This window comes from Diuraphis noxia, unplaced genomic scaffold (assembly GCF_037042655.1).
Source record: "Diuraphis noxia isolate RWA-SAM2 unplaced genomic scaffold, SU_Dnox_SAM2 contig0001, whole genome shotgun sequence".
Classification (NCBI taxonomy): Eukaryota; Metazoa; Arthropoda; class Insecta; order Hemiptera; family Aphididae; genus Diuraphis; species Diuraphis noxia.
The window spans coordinates 69977156-69990437 of record NW_028301711.1 but is presented as its reverse complement, the minus strand read 5'-3'; positions in this window follow the sequence as shown (position 1 = coordinate 69990437).

Below are 13282 nucleotides of genomic sequence, written 5' to 3'. Positions count from 1 at the left end.
ACATTATTATCCAGCTCTTTACCCAAACTACTGCCATTGATTTACTAAAGGTCCCACATGAACGACTATTTTTACTATGGTGGATAGTTAAGGAAGTAAAGAGTGTCAGTAATTTTAAAAAGGCACTAAAACTTAAAAAAATGTATGATAATATTATTGACATGTTTGAAATTTGTGCAAGTTAAAAAACATCTTTTATAGGTAGAAAATTAACCTTAATTAGTAATAGATTTTTTTTTTTTTATAATCACCTAAAACATAAATTTTACCTACTTTACATTACAATATAATAAAATTTACTGTAAAATAAAGAATTTTAATGTATGAATTACTTACTTATACAATAAACAATTATATAATATTTTATTATGATTATAGGTTTATTAAATTTTTGTCTAATTATTTATATTGATTTTCAGGTAGTCAACAAACCAGAAAAACAAGAGGGATAGTGAATGAATGTTGTTCAGTTCCATGCAAACGAAAATACCTAAAACAATATTATTGCGCTCCTGAACCACAGATGTATGTAATTTTTCATTTATTCTAAAATTTCCAAACCTAACCTAACCTTCTAAATATATATCTAAGTCCAGACCTGTAAAGAATACATTTAAAAAGTATTTCGGTAAATACTCTGCAAATATATTTATTTTTTATGTATTTAAATACTATTCAAATACTCAAATTGTATCATAGTTCGAACACTACTCAAATTTTTTATTAAAGTATTCGCAATACTTTTCATATACTTTTGGTTTTTAAGCAATGTAGGTATTATAGCCAATAGACACATAGCAGGTTTATAATCATTTTTATTTTTTATTTATTAAATAATTTTTTATTACATTTTAAAAACATAATGTTTTCGAAATTCAGTATTATGGCTAGAATTACTGATATTAAAACATAAAATAGATAATTCTACTTGTGATGTAGATCCGGGGTAGAAATATTCAAAAACAAACACAATTTTTAAGAACGTCCATAGTAAAGTCACCAGGTAAAACCAGTTTCAATCACCCAAACAGGCTAATAATGTTTGGTCAAAACACCCAACCAAACTGTTCTCAATGGAAAATTACCAATCAATGTATTATTTATTCAGAAATAAATTAATTTTTGTAAATTGCAGATCTAATTCCCAATTTGCAGTGACTACTGCAGAATCTACAGATTCAGACGGAAAATCAAGTCTCATTAATTATTCTTTATACTATTATCCCCTAAGTAAGTATCTGCTTAAAATACTTTACTGGTGAGATTTAAAGATAAAAGAGTGCAATTTAAAACACATAGAGTAGATAATATTGAAATTGTTAGATGTTATTCTAATTCCTAACAAGTATCTAAATAAATTATATAACATATTAATGATTCAAAGGAAAATTTGCAATAACCTAATTAATTTCATTTTTTAATCTGAAATTATGGCCTTCTACTATGCTTTATTTTCTCTATGCACTCTTTTAACTCAAATATCATTAAGTTACTTAATTTAAGTATTATGCTGGATTAGAATCCGTTAGATATACTTCAACTTTTGAATCTTAAATCCACGAAACACACAAAATAATAGTTGCTTCAATAATTATTTTTGTTTTTACAGTTGGACGTGTATTAGCTGATTTTCCTAAAGATTATCCAATCCAGTAGGTAATCAATATGGATTGTTAAATTAAAAATAAACTTACTATGATGAACTGAGTTGTGTTGTTTTTTTATTATTATACTTATTAAGAATGAGATCAGTAACACACTAGTACTACCCGTGTCAATGAGATCAGGATACAAGGATTATTTATGTTGTGATGGGGGGGGGGGGGATAAAAATTGTCATAATATTAAAGAATTGATTTGTTTATACTATATAATAACTACCTACAATAGACTTAAAATATCTATTTTTAGATCATTACTTAAAAAATGAAATAATTATAGAAGGTTTGTTGAAATTTTCAATCTTTGTCTATATAACTTTTTGTTCATTTATATTACAAAATAATTTGTGAATTTTGTTAAATTTTATCATTTTTGTCCAATTTTGAACTAAAATTGTTTATGTAAAAAAGTCATGGCCTTGTATCATATTTGTAAATCTTAGATATAAATGCAATTTTTTTATCAATGCTTAGAGAAAAAAATTAAAAACTTTGAAAATTTAAAAAGTTTATAAATCGTTCAAAAATAATCAAAATATTTTGAAATTTTTATTCGATTTAACAATTTATTAAAGAAACTATTGTAAAGCGCGTTATTTACCATGTTGGTTGTCAATTTGACAGTGTACAATTCAATACATTATGCATATAACTATTTGTAAGAGGAGACTTATAAATAATAATAATATTTATATTTATTACCTTTTAAGAATCAAATTATTTAAATAAAGTAATAAATTAATGTCTCCAAAAGCCTTGATTTGCAGAGCGGACAACGGTTAGTTTCTAAGAGGGGAGGTTCAAATTTAAAATAATTAGATTAAAATATCCTTTTTAAATCAATCAATCAATTAAAATTTAATCAAATAAATAAATAATAATTTTAACTACGAAAGAACAAAGTTTGAGAAGAGTGCAATTGATATATAAGGTTTACAAAAAACAAGAATTTCTATTATACTTCACATACTTATCGTAACAACCATAATAAATGATAAAAATGAATATAGGAATATCATATTGCATAAATAAATTTAAAACTATATTTAAATGATCCCTGTCACCAAATTCAATATTATATTCACTTATTTTATATACATTGTTTATTTTTTGAGAAGTAGAATAATTCTAGTTGAAACTGACATATTCAAGTTAGAAAAATATAAACTATACATTTTGCATAAAATTACTTTGAATTTAAAATGTATTATATAATATATCTGTATTCAAATTAAAAGATATCTTAAAGGCTATCCTAATTAGTTATTTATGATTAATGAATTTATAGTAGGTAGTTCAGATTTAAATTATATATTTCTTGGAGATATCACCTTATACACTGATTTTGTGTGTTTATACTGACTCAAATAGCACCAAAAATCATTTTCATGTTTTAAGTTGATAAAATAATATTTAACGTTAAAAATGTAATGAATATGCTCCTAACACTTTTAAGCAATTGAATCAATTAACAAGCTTTTTAGTGGTGGTTGTGGGATTCAGCTCATAATATTCCTACAGAAAAACATAAACCATTTATGAAATTATTTCAAAATATTTTATACCTATGCAGAGAATGGTATGACAAACGAAAAATAGTAAAACACTATATTCGTTCAAAGACTCAAAGCCTTAAAGTATACCAAGTTTTCAATAATTTCACCAATTAAAAAGTAAACTTAAGTGAGGTCTAGTGTGTGATTTTACTGAATTAAATGTGAATTATTAAATAATAGTACCGATTATAAAGTATTTACTAAGTTAAGATGAATATTAAACATTTTTCAATAACAAATGTAAAAAATCAAATCCATAGAATAAGATATTGAAAATATTCTGGGCACATTGAAAATATGGATGTAAGTATGTAATATGAATATGTATTTAATTTTTAATGCACATTTTTTTTTCTTTTTTTGTCTATAAACCATAACAAACTTAAGAAATCAATGGTTGGATACTTAATTGCATAAAATCAATCAGTGGATAAAGGTTTGTTTTGCAAATCTATATTTTATTATTGTGTATTATGTTCAATGTTGTAGTATTGTAACTATGAATAAATATAAAATATAAAATGTAAAACATTCTTCTTCCTTGTTAGTATGAATTATTAAGAGTTTCGACATTTTCCTTATTGAGATTTTAATGTTTTTTAGATCCCATTTAATATAAGTATAATGTAAGTTATAACAATAAAAGTATCCCTTTATGGTTTAAAAAATGTGTAATTTTTAATTGAGTTTCAACTATAGAATAAATGTTAATTTTTGGCAGATTTAAACTGATATGCTTGATAACAAGAATATAAAATAACATAATAATTATGCGTTTATAAATCATATATTCTCTCCAGTTGATGAAATCAGTCAATAAATAATACTCCTAAGCATAGAAACATGTAAATACTTGTTCATTATATTTGCTTATAGGTATATTATATGTATACATTAAAAAAATATCTATCTGTAATTAGTCTCATCATCACCATTTACTATTAAAGCAATTTGATTTATAAGTTATGATTTAGGTATAGAAAGAACTCATCGTTGAACTTATTAATGAATGTACTATATTGTTGTATCCTTTTAAAATTTTAGTTTTAATATTTAAGATTATACAATTATGAGTCAAATATTTAATGTTTAAGGAGACACACTACCATACTTAGTTACCTAAATTTGCTAATAGGTCAATTCATTCAACATTATTAAAGTTAACTACACATGATAATAACTGTTAAATAGACTGCTTTTTTCAATATGATTTTCCACCGAGTTCATATTACGCATTTAATCCTGGTACGATAATTCTTAAAATCTCAAATAGTCCTCCGTCGATAGCTATGATTTTGAAATTTACTGTAAACTCTATTTAAGATCGTACCTAATTTTCATACTGTTACTACAAAAATATATTATTAAAATTAACTTTTGAATTTATAACCATATGTAGTTTTTTGGCGCTTCCATTAAATATCGAAGACACATTCACTATCACTTATTCATGGCGATATCAATAGTATATTCCCCTGGTAGTTACATTTCTTTTCAGACGAACTAAATCGTTTGAAACTCATTTGAATTGTTATTGTACATAACTTGAATCAAATCACGAATTTTACAGTTTTATATTGACGTGCTTAAATACAGACAATCCATTATGAAAACTGTATATTGTTGGGAAAAATTATATTAATTCAAGAAAATGTTGCAAAAATATATAATTATGTGTCTTATAACAGTTTGACATTATGCTTTTTTCATTAGAATTTAATCTAAATTATTTTATTAATCTATATAAATGAATACCATGAGGGTGTATTTTAAAAACAAAATTTTGGTTTCAATGAAGGTTGGTATTAAAATCATGTATATTTATAATTACATGCTATAACTTTGCCTCGAACAGAATATCAAGACAGAACCTAAGTAGTACACGTGTGTCCCGACATACTAATTCGTAAATATATACAAGTGTTCTACTAGCAGCCAAAATATAAGCAATATTTTTGTTTTTATTTTAATAAAATGTGCGATTAAAAGTAGATTCTAAGATGATATGATTAATGTTTATATATATATTTAATTTTCAAACCATTTAGAACTGAATACACCTTCATCAGGAGTACCTACTCAGTACATGTAACACGTCTAGTGTTTCTGGTATTTCAATTCATTAAATGTTATATACTGTTCAACAAATGGTTTTTTCATAGAAAATGTGGTAAAAAATTCTTAGACGAATCTTATTAGTTTATTATTTGTTATTCGTTCCAGCCATAGTGTATTATTTAAACTTTTTTATGAACATATCTAATGTAATAGCGGTGATGTTCATTTGTTAAATTAAAACGTGGGATATATACCAGTTAATCATTGAGATTATGAATGAAAATTGGACGATGCACACCATTGACTATGCCTACATTAGATTGCCCAACGAGTTCATATTACGCATTTAATCCTGGTACGATAATTCTTAAAATCTCAAATAGTCCTCCGTCGATAGCTATGATTTTAAAATTAACTGTAAACTCTATTTAAGATCGTACCTAATTTTCATACTGTTACTACAAAAATATATTATTAAAATTAATTTTTGAATTTATAACCATATGTAGTTTTTTGGCGCTTCCATTAAATATCGAAGACACATTCACTATCACTTATTCATGGCGATATCAATAGTATATTCCCCTGGTAGTTACATTTCTTTTCAGACGAACTAAATCGTTTGAAATTCATTTGAATTGTTATTGTACATAACTTGAATCACATCACGTATTTTACAGTTTTATATTGACGTGCTTAAATACAGACAATCCATTATGAAAACTGTATATTGTTGGGAAAAATTATATTAATTCAAGAAAATGTTGCAAAAATATATAATTATGTGTCTTATAACAGTTTGACATTATGCTTTTTTCATTAGAATTTAATCTAAAATATTTTATTAATCTATATAAATGAATACCATGAGGGTGTATTTTAAAAACAAAATTTAGGTTTCAATGAAGGTTGGTATTAAAATCATGTATATTTATAATTACATGCTATAACTTTGCCTCGAACAGAATATCAAGACAGAACCTAAGTTGTACACGTGTGTCCAGACATACTAATTCGTAAATATATACAAGTGTTCTACTAGCAGCCAAAATATAAGCAATATTTTTGTTTTTATTTTAATAAAATGTGCGATTAAAAGTAGATTCTAAGATGATATGATTAATGTTTATAATATATATATTTAATTTTCAAACCATTTAGAACTGAATACGCCTTCATCAGGAGTACCTACTCAGTACATGTTACACGTCTAGTGTTTCTGGTATTTCAATTCATTAAATGTTATATACTGTTCAACAAATGGTTTTTTCATAGAAAATGTGGTAAAAAATTCTTAGACGAATCTTATTAGTATATTATTTGTTATTCGTTCCAGCCATAGTGTATTATTTAAACTTTTTTATGAACATATCTAATGTAATAGCGGTGATGTTCATTTGTTAAATAAAAACGTGGGATATATACCAGTTAATCATTGAGATTATGAATGAAAATTGGACGATGCACACCATTGACTATGCCTACATTAGATTGCCCAACGAGTTCATATTACGCATTTAATCCTGGTACGATAATTCTTAAAATCTCAAATAGTCCTCCGTCGATAGCTATGATTTTAAAATTAACTGTAAACTCTATTTAAGATCGTACCTAATTTTCATACTGTTACTACAAAAATATATTATTAAAATTAACTTTTGAATTTATAACCATATGTAGTTTTTTGGCGCTTCCATTAAATATCGAAGACACATTCACTATCACATATTCATGGCGATATCAATAGTATATTCCCCTGGTAGTTACATTTCTTTTCAGACGAACTAAATCGTTTGAAATTCATTTGAATTGTTATTGTACATAACTTGAATCACATCACGTATTTTACAGTTTTATATTGACGTGCTTAAATACAGACAATCCATTATGAAAACTGTATATTGTTGGGAAAAATTATATTAATTCAAGAAAATGTTGCAAAAATATATAATTATGTGTCTTATAACAGTTTGACATTATGCTTTTTTCATTAGAATTTAATCTAAATTATTTTATTAATCTATATAAATGAAATACCATGAGTGTGTATTTTAAAAACAAAATTTTGGTTTCAATGAAGGTTGGTATTAAAATCATGTATATTTATAATTACATGCTATAACTTTGCCTCGAACAGAATATCAAGGCAGAACCTAAGTTGTACACGTGTGTCCAGACATACTAATTCGTAAATATATACAAGTGTTCTACTAGCAGCCAAAATATAAGCAATATTTTTGTTTTTATTTTAATAAAATGTGCGATTAAAAGTAGATTCAAAGATGATATGATTAATGTTTATATATATATTTAATTTTCAAACCATTTACAACTGAATACGACTTCATCAGGAGTACCTACTCAGTACATGTTACACGTCTAGTGTTTCTGGTATTTCAATTCATTAAATGTTATATGCTGTTCAACAAATGGTTTTTTCATAGAAAATGTGGTAAAAAATTCTTAGACGAATCTTATTAGTATATTATTTGTTATTCGTTCCAGCCATAGTGTATTATTTAAACTTTTTTATGAACATATCTAATGTAATAGCGGTGATGTTCATTTGTTAAATTAAAACGTGGGATATATACCAGTTAATCATTGAGATTATGAATGAAAATTGGATGATGCACACCATTGACTATGCCTACATTACATTGCCCAACGAGTTCATATTACGCATTTAATCCTGGTACGATAATTCTTAAAATCTCAAATAGTCCTCCGTCGATAGCTATGATTTTGAAATTAACTGTAAACTCTATTTAAGATCGTACCTAATTTTCATACTGTTACTACAAAAATATATTATTAAAATTAACTTTTGAATTTATAACCATATGTAGTTTTTTGGCGCTTCCATTAAATATCGAAGACACATTCACTATCACTTATTCATGGCGATATCAATAGTATATTCCCCTGGTAGTTACATTTCTTTTCAGACGAACTAAATCGTTTGAAATTCATTTGAATTGTTATTGTACATAACTTGAATCACATCACGAATTTTACAGTTTTATATTGACGTGCTTAAAAACAGACAATTCATTATGAAAACTGTATATTGTTGGGAAAAATTATATTAATTCAAGTAAATGTTGCAAAAATATATAATTATGTGTCTTATAACAGTTTGACATTATGCTTTTTTCATTAGAATTTAATCTAAAATATTTTATTAATCTATATAAATGAATACCATGAGTGTGTATTTTAAAAACAAAATTTTGGTTTCAATGAAGGTTGGTATTAAAATCATGTATATTTATAATTACCTGCTATAACTTTGCCTCGAACAGAATATCAAGGCAGAACCTAAGTTGTACACGTGTGTCCAGACATACTAATTCGTAAATATATACAAGTGTTCTACTAGCAGCCAAAATATAAGCAATATTTTTGTTTTTATTTTAATAAAATGTGCGATTAAAAGTAGATTCAAAGATGATATGATTAATGTTTATATATATATTTAATTTTCAAACCATTTACAACTGAATACGACTTCATCAGGAGTACCTACTCAGTACATGTTACACGTCTAGTGTTTCTGGTATTTCAATTCATTAAATGTTATATGCTGTTCAACAAATGGTTTTTTCATAGAAAATGTGGTAAAAAATTCTTAGACGAATCTTATTAGTATATTATTTGTTATTCGTTCCAGCCATAGTGTATTATTTAAACTTTTTTATGAACATATCTAATGTAATAGCGGTGATGTTCATTTGTTAAATTAAAACGTGGGATATATACCAGTTAATCATTGAGATTATGAATGAAAATTGGACGATGCACACCATTGACTATGCCTACATTAGATTGCCCAACGAGTTCATATTACGCATTTAATCCTGGTACGATAATTCTTAAAATCTCAAATAGTCCTCCGTCGATAGCTATGATTTTAAAATTAACTGTAAACTCTATTTAAGATCGTACCTAATTTTCATACTGTTACTACAAAAATATATTATTAAAATTAATTTTTGAATTTATAACCATATGTAGTTTTTTGGCGCTTCCATTAAATATCGAAGACACATTCACTATCACTTATTCATGGCGATATCAATAGTATATTCCCCTGGTAGTTACATTTCTTTTCAGACGAACTAAATCGTTTGAAATTCATTTGAATTGTTATTGTACATAACTTGAATCACATCACGAATTTTACAGTTTTATATTGACGTGCTTAAAAACAGACAATTCATTATGAAAACTGTATATTGTTGGGAAAAATTATATTAATTCAAGTAAATGTTGCAAAAATATATAATTATGTGTCTTATAACAGTTTGACATTATGCTTTTTTCATTAGAATTTAATCTAAATTATTTTATTAATCTATATAAATGAAATACCATGAGTGTGTATTTTAAAAACAAAATTTTGGTTTCAATGAAGGTTGGTATTAAAATCATGTATATTTATAATTACATGCTATAACTTTGCCTCGAACAGAATATCAAGGCAGAACCTAAGTTGTACACGTGTGTCCAGACATACTAATTCGTAAATATATACAAGTGTTCTACTAGCAGCCAAAATATAAGCAATATTTTTGTTTTTATTTTAATAAAATGTGCGATTAAAAGTAGATTCAAAGATGATATGATTAATGTTTATATATATATTTAATTTTCAAACCATTTACAACTGAATACGACTTCATCAGGAGTACCTACTCAGTACATGTTACACGTCTAGTGTTTCTGGTATTTCAATTCATTAAATGTTATATACTGTTCAACAAATGGTTTTTTCATAGAAAATGTGGTAAAAAATTCTTAGACGAATCTTATTAGTATATTATTTGTTATTCGTTCCAGCCATAGTGTATTATTTAAACTTTTTTATGAACATATCTAATGTAATAGCAGTGATGTTCATTTGTTAAATAAAAACGTGGGATATATACCAGGTAATCATTGAGATTATGAATGAAAATTGGACGATGCACACCATTGACTATGCTTACATTACATTGCCCAACGAGTTCATATTACGCATTTAATCCTGGTACGATAATTCTTAAAATCTCAAATAGTCCTCCGTCGATAGCTATGATTTTAAAATTAACTGTAAACTCTATTTAAGATCGTACCTAATTTTCATACTGTTACTACAAAAATATATTATTAAAATTAACTTTTGAATTTATAACCATATGTAGTTTTTTGGCGCTTCCATTAAATATCGAAGACACATTCACTATCACTTATTCATGGCGATATCAATAGTATATTCCCCTGGTAGTTACATTTCTTTTCAGACGAACTAAATCGTTTGAAATTCATTTGAATTGTTACTGTACATAACTTGAATCACATCACGTATTTTACAGTTTTATATTGACGTGCTTAAAAACAGACAATTCATTATGAAAACTGTATATTGTTGGGAAAAATTATATTAATTCAAGTAAATGTTGCAAAAATATATAATTATGTGTCTTATAACAGTTTGACATTATGCTTTTTTCATTAGAATTTAATCTAAAATATTTTATTAATCTATATAAATGAATACCATGAGGGTGTATTTTAAAAACAAAATTTAGGTTTCAATGAAGGTTGGTATTAAAATCATGTATATTTATAATTACATGCTATAACTTTGCCTCGAACAGAATATCAAGACAGAACCTATGTTGTACACGTGTGTCCAGACATACTAATTCGTAAATATATACAAGTGTTCTACTAGCAGCCAAAATATAAGCAATATTTTTGTTTTTATTTTAATAAAATGTGCGATTAAAAGTAGATTCTAGGATGATATGATTAATGTTTATAATATATATATTTAATTTTCAAACCATTTAGAAATGAATACGCCTTCATCAGGAGTACCTACTCAGTACATGTTACACGTCTAGTGTTTCTGGTATTTCAATTCATTAAATGTTATATGCTGTTCAACAAATGGTTTTTTCATAGAAAATTTGGTAAAAAATTCTTAGACGAATCTTATTAGTATATTATTTGTTATTCGTTCCAGCCATAGTGTATTATTTAAACTTTTTTATGAACATATCTAATGTAATAGCGGTGATGTTCATTTGTTAAATAAAAACGTGGGATATATACCAGTTAATCATTGAGATTATGAATGAAAATTGGACGATGCACACCATTGACTATGCCTACATTAGATTGCCCAACGAGTTCATATTACGCATTTAATCCTGGTACGATAATTCTTAAAATCTCAAATAGTCCTCCGTCGATAGCTATGATTTTAAAATTAACTGTAAACTCTATTTAAGATCGTACCTAATTTTCATACTGTTACTACAAAAATATATTATTAAAATTAACTTTTGAATTTATAACCATATGTAGTTTTTTGGCGCTTCCATTAAATATCGAAGACACATTCACTATCACTTATTCATGGCGATATCAATAGTATATTCCCCTGGTAGTTACATTTCTTTTCAGACGAACTAAATCGTTTGAAATTCATTTGAATTGTTATTGTACATAACTTGAATCACATCACGAATTTTACAGTTTTATATTGACGTTCTTAAAAACAGACAATTCATTATGAAAACTGTATATTGTTTGGAAAAATTATATTAATTCAAGTAAATGTTGCAAAAATATATAATTATGTGTCTTATAACAGTTTGACATTATGCTTTTTTCATTAGAATTTAATCTAAAATATTTTATTAATCTATATAAATGAATACCATGAGTGTGTATTTTAAAAACAAAATTTTGGTTTCAATGAAGGTTGGTATTAAAATCATGTATATTTATAATTACATGCTATAACTTTGCCTCGAACAGAATATCAAGGCAGAACATAAGTTGTACACGTGTGTCCAGACATACTAATTCGTAAATATATACAAGTGTTCTACTAGCAGCCAAAATATAAGCAATATTTTTGTTTTTATTTTAATAAAATGTGCGATTAAAAGTAGATTCAAAGATGATATGATTAATGTTTATATATATATTTAATTTTCAAACCATTTACAACTGAATACGACTTCATCAGGAGTACCTACTCGGTACATGTTACACGTCTAGTGTTTCTGGTATTTCAATTCATTAAATGTTATATGCTGTTCAACAAATGGTTTTTTCATAGAAAATGTGGTAAAAAATTCTTAGACGAATCTTATTAGTATATTATTTGTTATTCGTTCCAGCCATAGTGTATTATTTAAACTTTTTTATAAACATATTTAATGCAATAGCGGTGATGTTCATTTGTTAAATAAAAACGTGGGATATATACCAGTTAATCATTGAGATTATGAATGAAAATTGGACGATGCACACCATTGACTATGCTACATTAGATTGCCCAAAGAGTTCATATTACGCATTTAATCCTGGTACGACAATTCTTAAAATCTCAAATAGTCCTCCGTCGATAGCTATGATTTTAAAATTAACTGTAAACTCTATTTAAGATCGTACCTAATTTTCATACTGTTACTACAAAAATATATTATTAAAATTAACTTTTGAATTTATAACCATATGTAGTTTTTTGGCGCTTCCATTAAATATCGAAGACACATTCACTATCACTTATTCATGGCGATATCAATAGTATATTCCCCTGGTAGTTACATTTCTTTTCAGACGAACTAAATCGTTTGAAATTCATTTGAATTGTTATTGTACATAACTTGAATCACATCACGAATTTTACAGTTTTATATTGACGTTCTTAAAAACAGACAATTCATTATGAAAACTGTATATTGTTTGGAAAAATTATATTAATTCAAGTAAATGTTGCAAAAATATATAATTATGTGTCTTATAACAGTTTGACATTATGCTTTTTTCATTAGAATTTAATCTAAAATATTTTATTAATCTATATAAATGAATACCATGAGTGTGTATTTTAAAAACAAAATTTTGGTTTCAATGAAGGTTGGTATTAAAATCATGTATATTTATAATTACATGCTATAACTTTGCCTCGAACAGAATATCAAGGCAGAACATAAGTTGTAC